Here is a 12,984-nt window from a genome sequence, read left to right on the forward strand (position 1 = left end):
GAATTAAGAATAATCATGTTTTACTGGCTTTTTAATTTACGTCATAAGTGGAATTTTTGAAAACGCTTTCTCAATTCATCGTCTTTTAATGTTTACTTTGCTGAAATAACTCCTTTATTTTTCCAGTTATTTTTTTCTGTTGTTAGTTTTGTGGTGCTGTTTCTCACAACACCATAATAAATCCAGTGTAAACTCGGCTGACCTTGAGTTTGAGAAGAACCCAGTCCTCTGTAATGTCAAGCAAAATAAATCCACAACTTCAGATTGGATTTTTAAAAATTCAGAAAGACAAATACTGACCTGGACATTTTGAATTGAACACAAACTTAAATTGATCAGAAATCCATGCGGCAACTGACCTGAGTTCTAACAACCGTGTTGTTAATGTGGTTTTAATGACTATTTGCCACCTGAAAAACCAACTTCTCTCAAAATATTGAAATGAATGGCAAGTGTTGTTTCTACTCAAATGTGAAGTTTTTCTTTACTTTGTTAGGGCAGTTATTTGCTTGATCACTGTTATTTTGGTAGGATTGTGGTGATCGCATAACTTTTTTTAATCAAAATGAGTAAATGGACACGGTGTTGTGCTTACAAAACTCTTACCTTACTCTTAATTAAAAATATTCTTTAGAATTTCCTCACTTTCTCCCCAGGTTTTAATTATCTCAGCAATTTCTTGACTTTATAAAGTTACTCACCACAAAATTCTTTGTAAAAAAGAACCTTTATCACTTTTAATTTTCGAAATGGTACAATATTTTCCCCCTATTCTTCCAGTACTCCAAAGGTAGAACAAACAAGTAAACATGCATAAACAACCCATTTGGATGAAGATATCATGTGCAAGTGATCTGTAAGTGCACCACAGAGATGTGCTTACTGAGATCACACAGGAGAACTCTGTGCCAAGACAGTTTGCTTTCCTCACCGTGGGCATTTAATTGGCTGACGATTAATCTTTAACTTTTCTTCTCCCCACACTTACTGTGTTTAATCATCAAGCAGTTAATACCTGCTGTGGCTGTTCGTGGTGCTAATTTTCATTACTTACATTTTTAATCCTCATTTAAGGGGCATGTAGATCATTTGTGTTTTTAACCTGAAAAAATGTCACATTTCCTTCATCTACTGACAATACTAGTTATTTTAGCCAGTTCAAGCTTAACAATAGAGCAGAAATAGAATGCATCACTTTTATTGTTTCTGTATTAGTTCATGTATCTATTTATTTTTTATATTTTTTTCAAATTTAGTTTTGTCTAGCGCATCATTTGTATTGTACTGTCTATTATTTGCCTTTATTGTCCTTGTTTTTAAATGTTTGTTAGATTATTTCAATTACTGTGTGCATGGAGATCAACAGTAAAACTGAGGTCTGTTATTGATACAGCTAATTAATTGGGATACAATAAACTAAACTAAACTAATGAACACATGTATTGCCAAGAAAGCTGATTCTGATAGGACGCTATACCCAAGTCATTTTACAAAGCATAAGAATATGACTCTGACCCCCAGTATGGCAGGGTAATTTTCAGTTCCAAATCGATGTGTGTGGTGTGTGGTCAGATCTGACTGCATTAAAACCGGGAGCACCCACTTGACACGGCAACATGTAGTTAAACCAGTCTCCCTTAAATCTGATGCAAGTGTTCAGAGAGCAAGATCTTCAGCCCCCTCAGATGTGCCTCAGATGTGCCAAATGCTATGGCCGAGCTCAGCCTCTCACTTCCTGCTGGCCTAGGGAGGACATGACACTCAGCTCGAAAGGCGTCTAGTGGAAAAAAAAAATCTCCTCTCTTTTTAATGTAAAAAGCTCCGGCTTTGTTGTGCTTTCTGTGGATATCAAGGCCTTTCCACTCCCTCAATACCCTACCTCCCCTCCACCCTACCCCCTACTGGTCTCCCACGGGTGTCTCCCCCCTTAACCTGCTCTCTCATCCTCCTGTTCACCCACGGTTTGAAGTCTTCCTACCACCGGTGTGCCAGCTTGAGACCTCATTCCTGCTCCTTTCCAGACAGTGCCCGAGCCGACCTCAGTAACCCAGCCATTTCATCCAGGAAGACAACTTATCAAACAAGCATCCCAAAGGTGTATATATAAGATGCAGCTTTGTTGTCTTGGCTGACGGCTTCATTCCGATAATAGTGGGGACAGTGGGGGTCTGAGAGGTAGTGGTCCATGACAAACTGGTATTGTCGCAGCAAAATGGGACACCAGCAGGACCAGAAAGTATAAGTCAGAGTAGGGGAAAAAAATTAAGGACAATGAAAATCCTATTTGATGGCGTTGCCTTCAAGTCAGGGGAAGCAGAATGGCATAGCTCTTAGCCGTGGCTTTGATCAGACAAAGAGGAAGCCTAACGCAGGCTTAATTTAATGAAATGTATCGGGTAAACAGAGCCACCATCTTCAAAGGCCCACACTTGGTCCGTCCCAGTGGGGAAGGTGGGGGTCCACAGACGTCTGCTGTGTCGTACAAAACACAATCCGTTTTTGAGGATGCGACTCAAAAATACATACCACGCCAACTGTAAACGTCTGATGGCTCTCATGTGGGCATGATGAGATGTCAGCCATAAACTGTCACAGACTAACACTGGCTCAGAAATTTAGATGTGATTTTTGTCACTCCTCGAAACTCAGAGTTTGTGGTGTCTTCTCTGTTGTCAGTACATATTTTGAATATCAAAGCCTTTTCATTCTTGTCCTTTTCAAAGGTGCTCCTTGTTGATTTTTTAGGTCTGTGCTTAAATTTATTCAGTGTGAGAAATATTTTTAGTCTAACAAATTCTAGTGAAGCAGTTATTATTTCTTAAGTGTGTCAAATTTAAAGTAATGCCGGCAAACCAAGAGTGAATCAACTGTTTTCTTTCTACAATATTCTTTTCTACAATATGAAAAATATATAGTGTACTACCTTGAACAGTTTTTAATAAGTAATTAAAAAATGTGCATTGTTTTGTTTGTATCTGTTTGGATTTTTGTAAATGTTCCCTATTTCTTCCTCTGTGGTGGTTTTACTGAGGCGTCCTCATGGCTCCCTCTCGTTTCAGTTGCTGTGGTTGTTGTCCTCTTTTTGCAGCAGATGGCGATATTGCACAAAAAATCTTCATATTCTTAAAGACATGACAAGGACAATATTGGGCACATTTACCAATTACTTCAGCTTTCTGATATATAAGTAGACGTACTATGATAAATCCTTCTACTTATTACTATGCCTGACCTCTTCTGTGGGTTGTAATAGATACTGAAAATAATGTTTCCAAAAAATGTCCTTGTGGAAAAAGCCTCTTGTGTCTCCTCTTCTCTCAATTAATCTTTCAGTTATGATATGTGACTGATAATATTCCCCACCTTAAATTGTATTTAAGTGGGAGAGTTTACAGTTTTGAATTCTTTGTCTTTTTACTTCTGGTCTGAACTGGAGAGGCTTTATGTCCATGGGTCCTTGACTGTGATTAAGGTTAATTGGTAGTTATTAAGATCCCAGATTTATTGTCAGACACATCAAATTTTCTTTCATTATTTTGGAATAGGTGCCAGCACCAGTCAAGGCAGTTTCATTAAAGGCATGAGATGCACTGTGTAATTTTTTTTAACACAATGCAGCATGATTAATCTCATTAGATCAACCCCAGTTTTGGCTGAGTAAAAAGCCATTGTGATTTTCCACCCTGTGTTGTATACTGTCATCAAGGACCGTGGAGATGTCATTCATTAACCAAACATCAGTTTTCCATCTGAAATGTATAAAATCACCCCTTTGAGATCGGTAAAGACGTTGTCACAGTATGAAATTTAAGTCAGGACAATATATCAAAAAGTGATGCTGTGAAATCTTGCAGTTAACTTCATAAGATGCCTTTTCTTTAAGTGGTGAACATGTGAAAGAATAATTTTCTTCTTGTCATAATTCCAGCCCAGCTTCATGTATTCCATTATGGGTATCACATTAAACGATCTTATTTATGTTTTGATATTGAATCACTCGTCCAATTCGATCGGGGATGCTACTATCCCAGTCTAATTTCCGATTGTCTGTTAGAGCATTGTTTGGAGGTTCAGTCACGTTCAAGTGGACGTCTAGCTTTTTCTTTAATAAAACCCTTTAGAGCATTTCCTGGACTCTGACTAGGGAGATAATTAATGCATTTGCAAAGAATCGGCCAACCTTGAAATATTGAACATTTTATTTGCAAGGTACACTAAGGTGAATGGAATGAAAAAGGTGTATTAATTTCATAAGGGTTTCGTGACCTTCTAGAAATGTAGCATTCAGCTGGGGCAAACATTGAGTGTGGCATTGAATGAATTGGCACACTAAGTGAATGACGTAAAAGAAATAGAAATGAGATCATTTCTGACCAAATTTGATGCGTCTCAGATGTGAACAAGCCTAACATGAGGCCAAGGTAATTTTTTTGTAACCCATGATTGTTATTTAGGCCTCCCTCATCCTAATAAATTAACTTGTTACTCAAAAACAATTGAGTCAAACATTTCCAGAGGCCTCTTTTTTTTTTTCAAAACCCCAAAGAGGTTTTTTTTTGTTTTATTTTTTTGCCACCAAATCTGAGGGTCATCCATGGTTTTTATTCAGGCTTCCTTCATTCAGATAAATGACTTTGTTTTTATTTTTTTATGCATTCATTTTTAGTTTCATATAAGGTGTCTGTATATATGCTAAATGTAAGTATGTGAACACTTAAAGCATATTAATCTTTGTATGTGTCGAGTGGGGACCCTTTCATTAACACAATGAGGCGGGTGCTCCCTCCATGACTTATTTCTCAGTGTTTATGTTGAATGTCATTTAGCAGTCATAGACAATCCAAGGTTGTGAAGACGTTCCAGTTTTAACCGATAGCAGTCAACAACTCATTATATTTAGCAAAATGAACTATCTTTAAAGAGGAAGAAGAGTTTGCAAAGTAGTTTATCATAATCTTGTGTTTTCATCTTAATAAGCTTCAATGTCATTTTAAGTTTTTTCTGATAATTATGTTGAGATTTAAGTTTTGATTGTTCAATGTAGGACTACTGTACTTGTCCCTGTAGAAACAAATGAAATGTGATTTTATATGTTTCATTGTGTTAATCCACCTTGAAAGATTCTTGTTGTTTGCCCCTTGTCCTCTCTATTGTGACTCATACCAGCCAACATGACAGACCAGCGTAAGTTGGATGTTAGACACTTAAAATCGCCTTAGGTTGCCTCGGCTTACTTGTTCTTATTAAACACTGAGCAGTAAAGGCAGATTGCCTCTTTTCATGGTTTGTTGCTTAACAACCCATCAATGACACCACAGTCTAATCACTCATAACCAGTCATGAAAGGACTCCCTGATTTGACAGGGATTTTTCCCATATATTTCCTCTGAGCCGAGTGCAAATTTAAGATGTAAACAAATAGATCTTTTTCTGTGCTTATAAATTATGTCTTTCATTTGGAAGTTGTTGTGCGCAGTGTGTCTTCCTCGAGCTCTTTGTGGATTTGTGGCATTCAAGGCTTTTCCATGTCTTCTTTATGGACACCAAGATGGGTTTCATTTGTGGATTAGCCTTTTGTTGAAACCAGTTTTTTTATGGGGTTTGCAGGGTGGGTCAAATCTGGGTTGAAGGACAATGTTACAAGAAGGACAAAAGTAGCACTTTTAGAACTCATCATATTGTCATATTATCTAGAACTATGAAGCAGAAGACAGATTTTACAATTTAATGCCTAAAGTGCAAAATGTATTTGGATTGCATGAGACATATCTAACAACCCACCCTAAAAGGTGCTGGTTCAGGTCCATTAATATTTCTGACATTACAAAAATAATCCCAGTGCTATTATAGGTATTACAATCACCACTTTAGTTCCACATACATTTTACTTGGTGATGTCTCTTTCTTTCAGCTGGTTTTGTCAAAGTGTTCTTTCAAATTTCATGCCATCTCCATTTTTTTTTTTAATCTTGCATGTAAACAGTGTTGTTCCAGTTTTCTTGCTCTGATATTCAACCCTTAATAAAACATCTACAAAATGATCAAAATGTAGGTTAATATGTTAACTCTGGAAATAAGCAGACAAGTGTGAATAATATTGCGATCTCTCTTACAAATTTAAAGTCATTACTTCTTGTCAGAGATAGTGGAATAGCAGAAATCACATAGTCTATAATTTGTAAGCAGATCACTCTTCCCTCTCTATCTCTTTATGTTAACACTTGTCTGTATGGATGGGGTATCTGCATTATGCCTGGAGCACAGGTTTTGTTTGGCAGTGTGCAAATTCGGCCGTTATCCTTCCATGCGATCGTTTCCTCTCTCGCTTATCTCTCCTGGCCCCTCCAAAGTCGCTGTACTTCCACACACACTGACAGCGATCAGTATAGCTTTCAGACGCTTGTCTGGCTGAGTCTGCCATGAAGTGAAGGCCCTCCCAGGTCCCCTCGCTGTCCTCGGGGCTTGTGTGATTGAGTGACTGGAGTGAGTGGGGGCCAAAGATAATAAGGGAGAAAATATAAAGACATGGGGCAATGATATGATAACACCCCCTTCCTCCCCCCACCTCCTCCCTCTCTTTGCTCCCCTTTCCACCTCCCCTTCACTTTTTCTTCTTCTGTTCTTCTTTCTGTCCTACCCCCGGTTTCTGTGCACAGAGCCTGTCCCACGCAGTGGTGTAAACCAGAAGTGACATGTGACACCCACTCCCCAGTGATGTGCTGACAAGCGGGTACTAGAATAGGTGACAATGTTTTTCTTTTTTTGCCAGACTGGCTTAAGTATGGTGAAGGGATTCATGAAGTATTTATGAAATATATTATGAATCATTGGGTCTGTGTTTTTCCCCTGTATTTTAGGCAGTGGCATTTGCTTTTTAATAAGTCAGCCTCAGAGAAGGCAAGAGTGAGGAAAGGGCTAAGTAGAGGAAGAGCTCTTTACATTGCATCTTTACTGGTGGCTTTCTTCATAGTTAAAGCTCCATGTTTACACGTGTTTTAACCCTGCTCATTCCCCCTTCACACAAACCGGCACACACATGCAGACACACAATTAAACTTAGTTTCTTCCTCTCATCCTAAGTGTTCCTAATGAGGGAGCGTGCCAGAGAAAAAGAGAAAGTGTTTTTGCTCTCAGCGACCAACAATTTTGCCTTTTCTCTGGTGTTTTTGAAGCCTGCAGTGTATTCTGGCTGTGGCCTTGATCAGAATTACATTGTGGAAGATGAATTAAGTTTTTTTTTCAATTATCCTAGAGGTTGGACACCATTAGAGCATCAGCCTACTCCTGCAGTGAGACTAAACTCTTTAGTTTTGTTCTCCTCATCACCATAGAGCACTTGTTTGTTCTGCATTGTCAAGCTTTTTGTACATTTTTGTCTTTGTACATTTTTGTTTAGAAGTTATCCATTTCACACAACACATTTTATGCTTTAAGTGCTCACTTAAAATGGCCAAGAATTCCCAGTATAATTTCAGTTCACAAATTCAGTAACAAATTACTCATTAAATTAATATTATTTATTACATTTTTTATTTTGTTCAGTATTACATACTTTCTTTGTTCCCTTGTTTTTTATCTTCTAAAGACATGTTACCATCTCTTCTGTACAAGCCTTAGTTGGTTATTTCTCATAATTTCTGAACTGTTGTGAATTCCTGTACAAAACCTACAGACTCCCAGGAAACTGGTAAGTGTATTGGGAAGTTCAGGAGGGCACATGTTGGAAGGGCTTTGGAAGGGGGCCTTACTGGCCTCATCAGCATTTGAATGTGTTCTGGCTAGTGAAATAACAAAGTATACATAAATATATAGAGATAATGATCTGGCTAAGTCCCTATGTGTGCTGCTGTATTCTTATGCTAATTAGGAAGCTATTCAGCACCAACAATGGTCACATTACAAGAAAAGGCGAAGCACTGAAGGAGATAGTCTACTCTGTGCATGTCCACTGACGGACACGCACACGCACATGCTCAGCAGGCCCGACTCCTCTCCCTTTGTGTCTAGGTTTTTTTTTTTATTACACTTTTCAATTTTAGATAACACTCCAAGAATAGACATCAAACAAAAATGAATCATAAATCGAGGTCAGGAGTGAACCTCTTTCCAAAGCAGAGAAAGGGTTATAAGTGAAGGTATTTCTTTCTTTAAAAAAGATGGAAGACTGATAGGAGAGGAGCTCTTCTCAGCAGAGGGTTCAGTGAACCATATGTAGGTAGCCACAGGCTAATGGGCCGGTTGGTCCCTGGCTTGCCAGGTATCCTGCAATGCACATCTCCTCACCCTCCCCACCCCCCCAACACACACATTCTCTCTCTCTCTCTCTCTCTCTCCTCTCGTCATTCTCCAGCAACCACCTCTCCCACCCCTCCCACCTTCACTCTGTAAAAATCCCTCCTCCACTTTCCTCTAATCTCACCTTTTTCTCTGGTGCTGACCCGGGGAGGCCCACTTTATTCCCCACTGCACGCCAGAAGCCAGCGTTGTGATCGGAGCTCGGGCCCCTGTGCTCGTTCCCCCTCTCCTCTCTCCTCTCCTTGCCCTGGCTGCCTGCCTCCCCGACGGCTCTGCTCTATTGATTTACTCCTCCAACCAATGCTGTCTGTCTCTGTTTTGCACCACCAGCACCTAGGTCCCTCATCTCTATAACCCTCCTCTTTTCCCCATTTTCTCTCTTTCCTTCTCTCACTCTTTTTCTTTCTTGTCATTCTGTCTTTCATTCTTTCTGTCCCCTCCTACACAACCATGGGCGAGAGGAGGAAAAAAATTGACAGGACAAGGGAGAAGGAAGGAAAGAAAGATGGGAGGATAGGGTGTGGGAGGGGAGACACTGCCTTTGATTTTTCATTAGAAGTGCCTCCATATTTTAATATTGGGTTTAATCGGGCCTTCATGCCTTAAAGAAATAACCATTGAGAGATGATCCCTCGGCCTTCAAAAAGTATATGGCGCTTCTTCAATCAAAGCCCTCCTCGAATTTGCTCTTTTGTTTAGAGTTCACTTGCAATCCTTTTTACCCCCTCCTCTCTTCCCTTGCTGTCTCTTGGCCTCTCGCTTTGTGGGTACAGTCGTTAGGCTTATTGACTGATCTCGGCTGTACTTAGCAATAGAAATGACTTTGACAGGGAAATACTCCACGAGTATCACAGAGGTACAAGCATAAAAGGCCCTATCAGAAAAGCACACATCCTTCTGTGGAAACGGCTAGGTATTTTCCCCCCAGAGATAAAAAAAAAAAAAAAAAATCCTGTTTACTTGTACTCAAATATTAAAAATCTTTGATAGATTCAGTGATGGAATTTAATATTTTATTGGAAACAAATAAAAAATTAAAATCAACTGATAAAGTTGTAAAGCTCACAATGTCAAATACTGTCTGACCATGTGTGTGTGTGATTTTTTTTTTTTTTTTTGAAAGACAAAAGATCTTTTTGAAGCTGAAACACTGTCACCTGTAAATGTCCTCTTCACCTCGTACCTGTTAAGAAATGTCGCAGGTTCATTTATTACCTTGCCATGGTTGATCATTTACCTTTTGTGTTTTCAACAACAGCTTCGATGTGACTCCTTCAGGTTTTTTTTTTTTTCTTTTTCTTTCTCTATGGAAGAAAAACACAATGCCATGTGCGCAGAAGCCACCAAAGCACTAACCTGTGAGCTAATGAGAGGCCCCATGCTGTTATCTAAGGCTCCGGCTTCTTTACCACTGCTGCAGTTCTATTAGGAAAAGAGAACACACACCGGGTTACTGTTCACATATGTTGCGCGTGTACGTCCTCTGAAGGAATTTTCCCTGGGATGCAAGGCTGGTGGAAGCCTCTGTTTGAGATAGAGCAGCCCTCGTGCGCGTTTACGCACTCACGCAAACACACAAAACAGACAGAAGTGGGGGATTCGATGGCACCAAAGACCACAAAAAAACAAAGGCACAAATGACACCCTCCTGTGACAGTCTCAATTGTAGAGGCTTGTCTTCGTCTGATATTATATCAAATGCATTAAAAAAGAGGACTTACTTAATTGAACAACCTCTCCCAATTTGTTTGTGTTAAAGGAGAGTGGAAGAAGCTAGACAACAATTTGTGTGTGTGTTTTCCTTTGTGCAGACTGCGTGTGTTAAACCCCTGCCAAGCACAGATGCATTATTTAAGATGCTGTTGTGATACTTGCGCCTGCTTAAAGGTCTCAGCTTCCTTTTAACGCCATGCCGCATCAGTCCACCTCTGCCCCCACTTGTGGAGGGAACCCAAGTGAGACCTGCTGGCACCGGTCCACACATCACCTGGGAAAATATCACAGCAGGGAAGGAAAGGAAGTGATATAGATAACCTTTGAGTTAAACACGCGTTTTTGTGAAGATGTTTGTGACCGCAATTTTGGCATTTTATTGTAGATTTTGATACTTTTGTTTCTCTCAGTTTGTACAAGATATTAAAGATGTATTTCAGTGCATTTTAAAAACTGTAATGTATTTTTTTTTAAATGGTGGGTTTGATTTGTTTCTGCTTTAATGGAGCAGATCTTTCAGAAAGTGCAGGACCAAATGGCAGTTTCAGCCTAACACATGAAGCAGGACATAAGTGTTATTAAGTCTATATTTGGAAATGCCCAGCTGCTCCTACTGGTGAAAAAGCCTGTAAGGGAACGCAGTATTGTAAACTGAATATGGTTAATTACTCTTCATGCTATGCCACCAGTTGTGTGTGCAGGGCGAAAAGGAAAAGCTTGGGAAAGTGAAGAGAAAAAGCGTCTGCAGAGGAACTTCGGGGCCCCTCATTACACTCTGCCCCTGGGTATTTTTACGCCTTTTATTTCCCATCTAATGAACTGTTTACATTTTTCAGCTTTCCAGGCGCCACAATTATTTGTGCTTGTCCTTCGCGTCACTCGTTTTGCCGGGAGAAAAGCAATGAAGGGAGTTTAATGGCATTGAAATGTGTATACAATTTATTTCATTTTAATTATTATTATTGCTAATTATTTGTAGAATGGCAACTTTTCTTTTGTATTTAAAAGATGGAGATCATCAACTGCTTGAAGGGAAAAGCCATTGTTTTACAATTATTGATAACAGATTTATTGTCAACAGATATTTAGATTCATTTTCAGCTTCAGCACTAAATTCCCTGATGTTTATTTAGACAATATTCATGTCTGCTCATACACTATAAAAGGGTTATGCACAAAGAAAAGATCCATATATTTGTTATAATTAAATAAATATAATTTGCAGCTCAGAGGATTATGCTGAACTGATTAGCATATCTGATATGAATTGTTATGCATGCATATGTAATTACATTTTGATGGATAAAGAAGAGTCTTTTTTTTTTTTTTTTGTCTGCTATCCATGTCAACAGAGGTAAAACGTGTGTTTTTGACAGGACACCCACACCTCTATCGACGCATTTGACGGGATGTGTAGAGTTTTAAAGGCAGGCCACTTTGCATAAAGTTAAGATGTACCTTTGTACTTTCTTGTGTGCTTCCGGGAATAGAAGCAAATTCTCACCCAAGATTAAAAAAGTGACAAAAGACAGACCTTTCAAAAGGATTTAAAAAAAGCACCTTTTTTTTCTGAGCAATAAGGTATCTTTTGAAAGCGCTCATTCTTTTTTAGATTAGAAAGCCTGATTAGTTGGTTTTGTCTCAAGATGCAGAGCTTTACTTCATGTACTGTAACTAGAATGACACAATTTCACTGCATTTTCTTTATAGATCTTGTTAAAATCTTATAATCATTTGTTAGATTATAGTATGGAACAGGCATCTAATAACTGCTTCCCTGACCTCTAGAGTAATCCTGATGTCACCTAACAGTTTTTTAATGTAATTCTGTACTTTATAATCAAAACCTGTCACTTTATTAACCAGTCAATACAGCTGTTTTTGTTTTACATCAAATGGAAAGGTACTAATCACTCGGGAAGCTGTTGTTTTCCAGAGGGGAATCTAAAAACTGAGATGTATACTGTAAGTACAGGAGAAGTAGCGGCAACACTTCATTTCAATGACTTCAGTTCTTTTTATTTCCTTTGTTACCTCGACTGTTTTCATTGCAGAAATGCTTCATACATGCATCTGTAACAAATAGCTATTTAGAAGAACCAAAAAACACTGCACATGGTTTAAAAGGCGACGTAACATTCACCTTAACATTCAAATCAATGCTTCTCCCAGGCTTCCGCGTCTCAATTACTGGTAAAGTCGTCGTTCTCCCCAAGTTGCATTGCAGCTCTTTAAGATGAAACTCGACTTAAATGGAACATGTGGGTGTTTTCCTGACAAAAAAATATGTGTGTGTGTGTGTGTGTGTGTGTGTGCCATGTGTAGAAGTTTACAGGTTGTCTTCAGATTAATACTTATTGCCTCTCTTACTTTACTCAAATGTGAAAATTCTTCTGATGTTTTGACACTAACAGAAGCACAGTGGTCATTTATTTACTGAATCACTGATGAATTATCTTGAATTTACAGTGGAAATTAAAAGTAGATGTGTTCTAATTGTCGGATAATTGCATTTTTGGGCATATCTTTGGTATGTCTTATGATAATGATATTTCTCATAGTGAAACATTTGTGGCATGATTTTAACGTAGTTTTTATGAAACATTAAATATGTTGTCATTTTTTATAATCACAAACTTTAAAGCATTGATTACGATCCATTCTTTGTCAGCTTCCCTATTTTCTAGGTGATTTGGAATTGAGTGAGAAATAAAAGCAAAATATCATGCCAAGTGATCATGTGCATTGCTATATATTAATGACAGAAGCATTAGAACAGGTAAAATTTTAATAGAATGAAAAGTGTGGAACTGCTGTGGGGTCGATGTTGCCATTTATTTGTGTCTGTGCTGCCGATCTCCCCTCTGCCCCACAATAGGCATTCTGTGGTCGGTTTAGGTCCCCATGGTTGAGTATTGTTTGGGTGTTCTCTTTATCTAATGGGTTTTGTGGTCTGGGTCAATCAGGCCCTCCGTC

The 12,984-nt window shown here is 38.7% G+C and overlaps 1 protein-coding gene across 4 annotated transcripts in view; it reads left to right on the plus strand.

The window, feature by feature from the left end:
• Positions 1–12,984, plus strand: part of vti1a (vesicle transport through interaction with t-SNAREs 1A) — a 124,053-nt gene that overhangs the window by 9,364 nt on the left and 101,705 nt on the right. The window lies entirely within an intron of this gene.

This window comes from Sphaeramia orbicularis, chromosome 19 (assembly GCF_902148855.1).
Source record: "Sphaeramia orbicularis chromosome 19, fSphaOr1.1, whole genome shotgun sequence".
NCBI classification, from domain to species: domain Eukaryota; kingdom Metazoa; phylum Chordata; class Actinopteri; order Kurtiformes; family Apogonidae; genus Sphaeramia; species Sphaeramia orbicularis.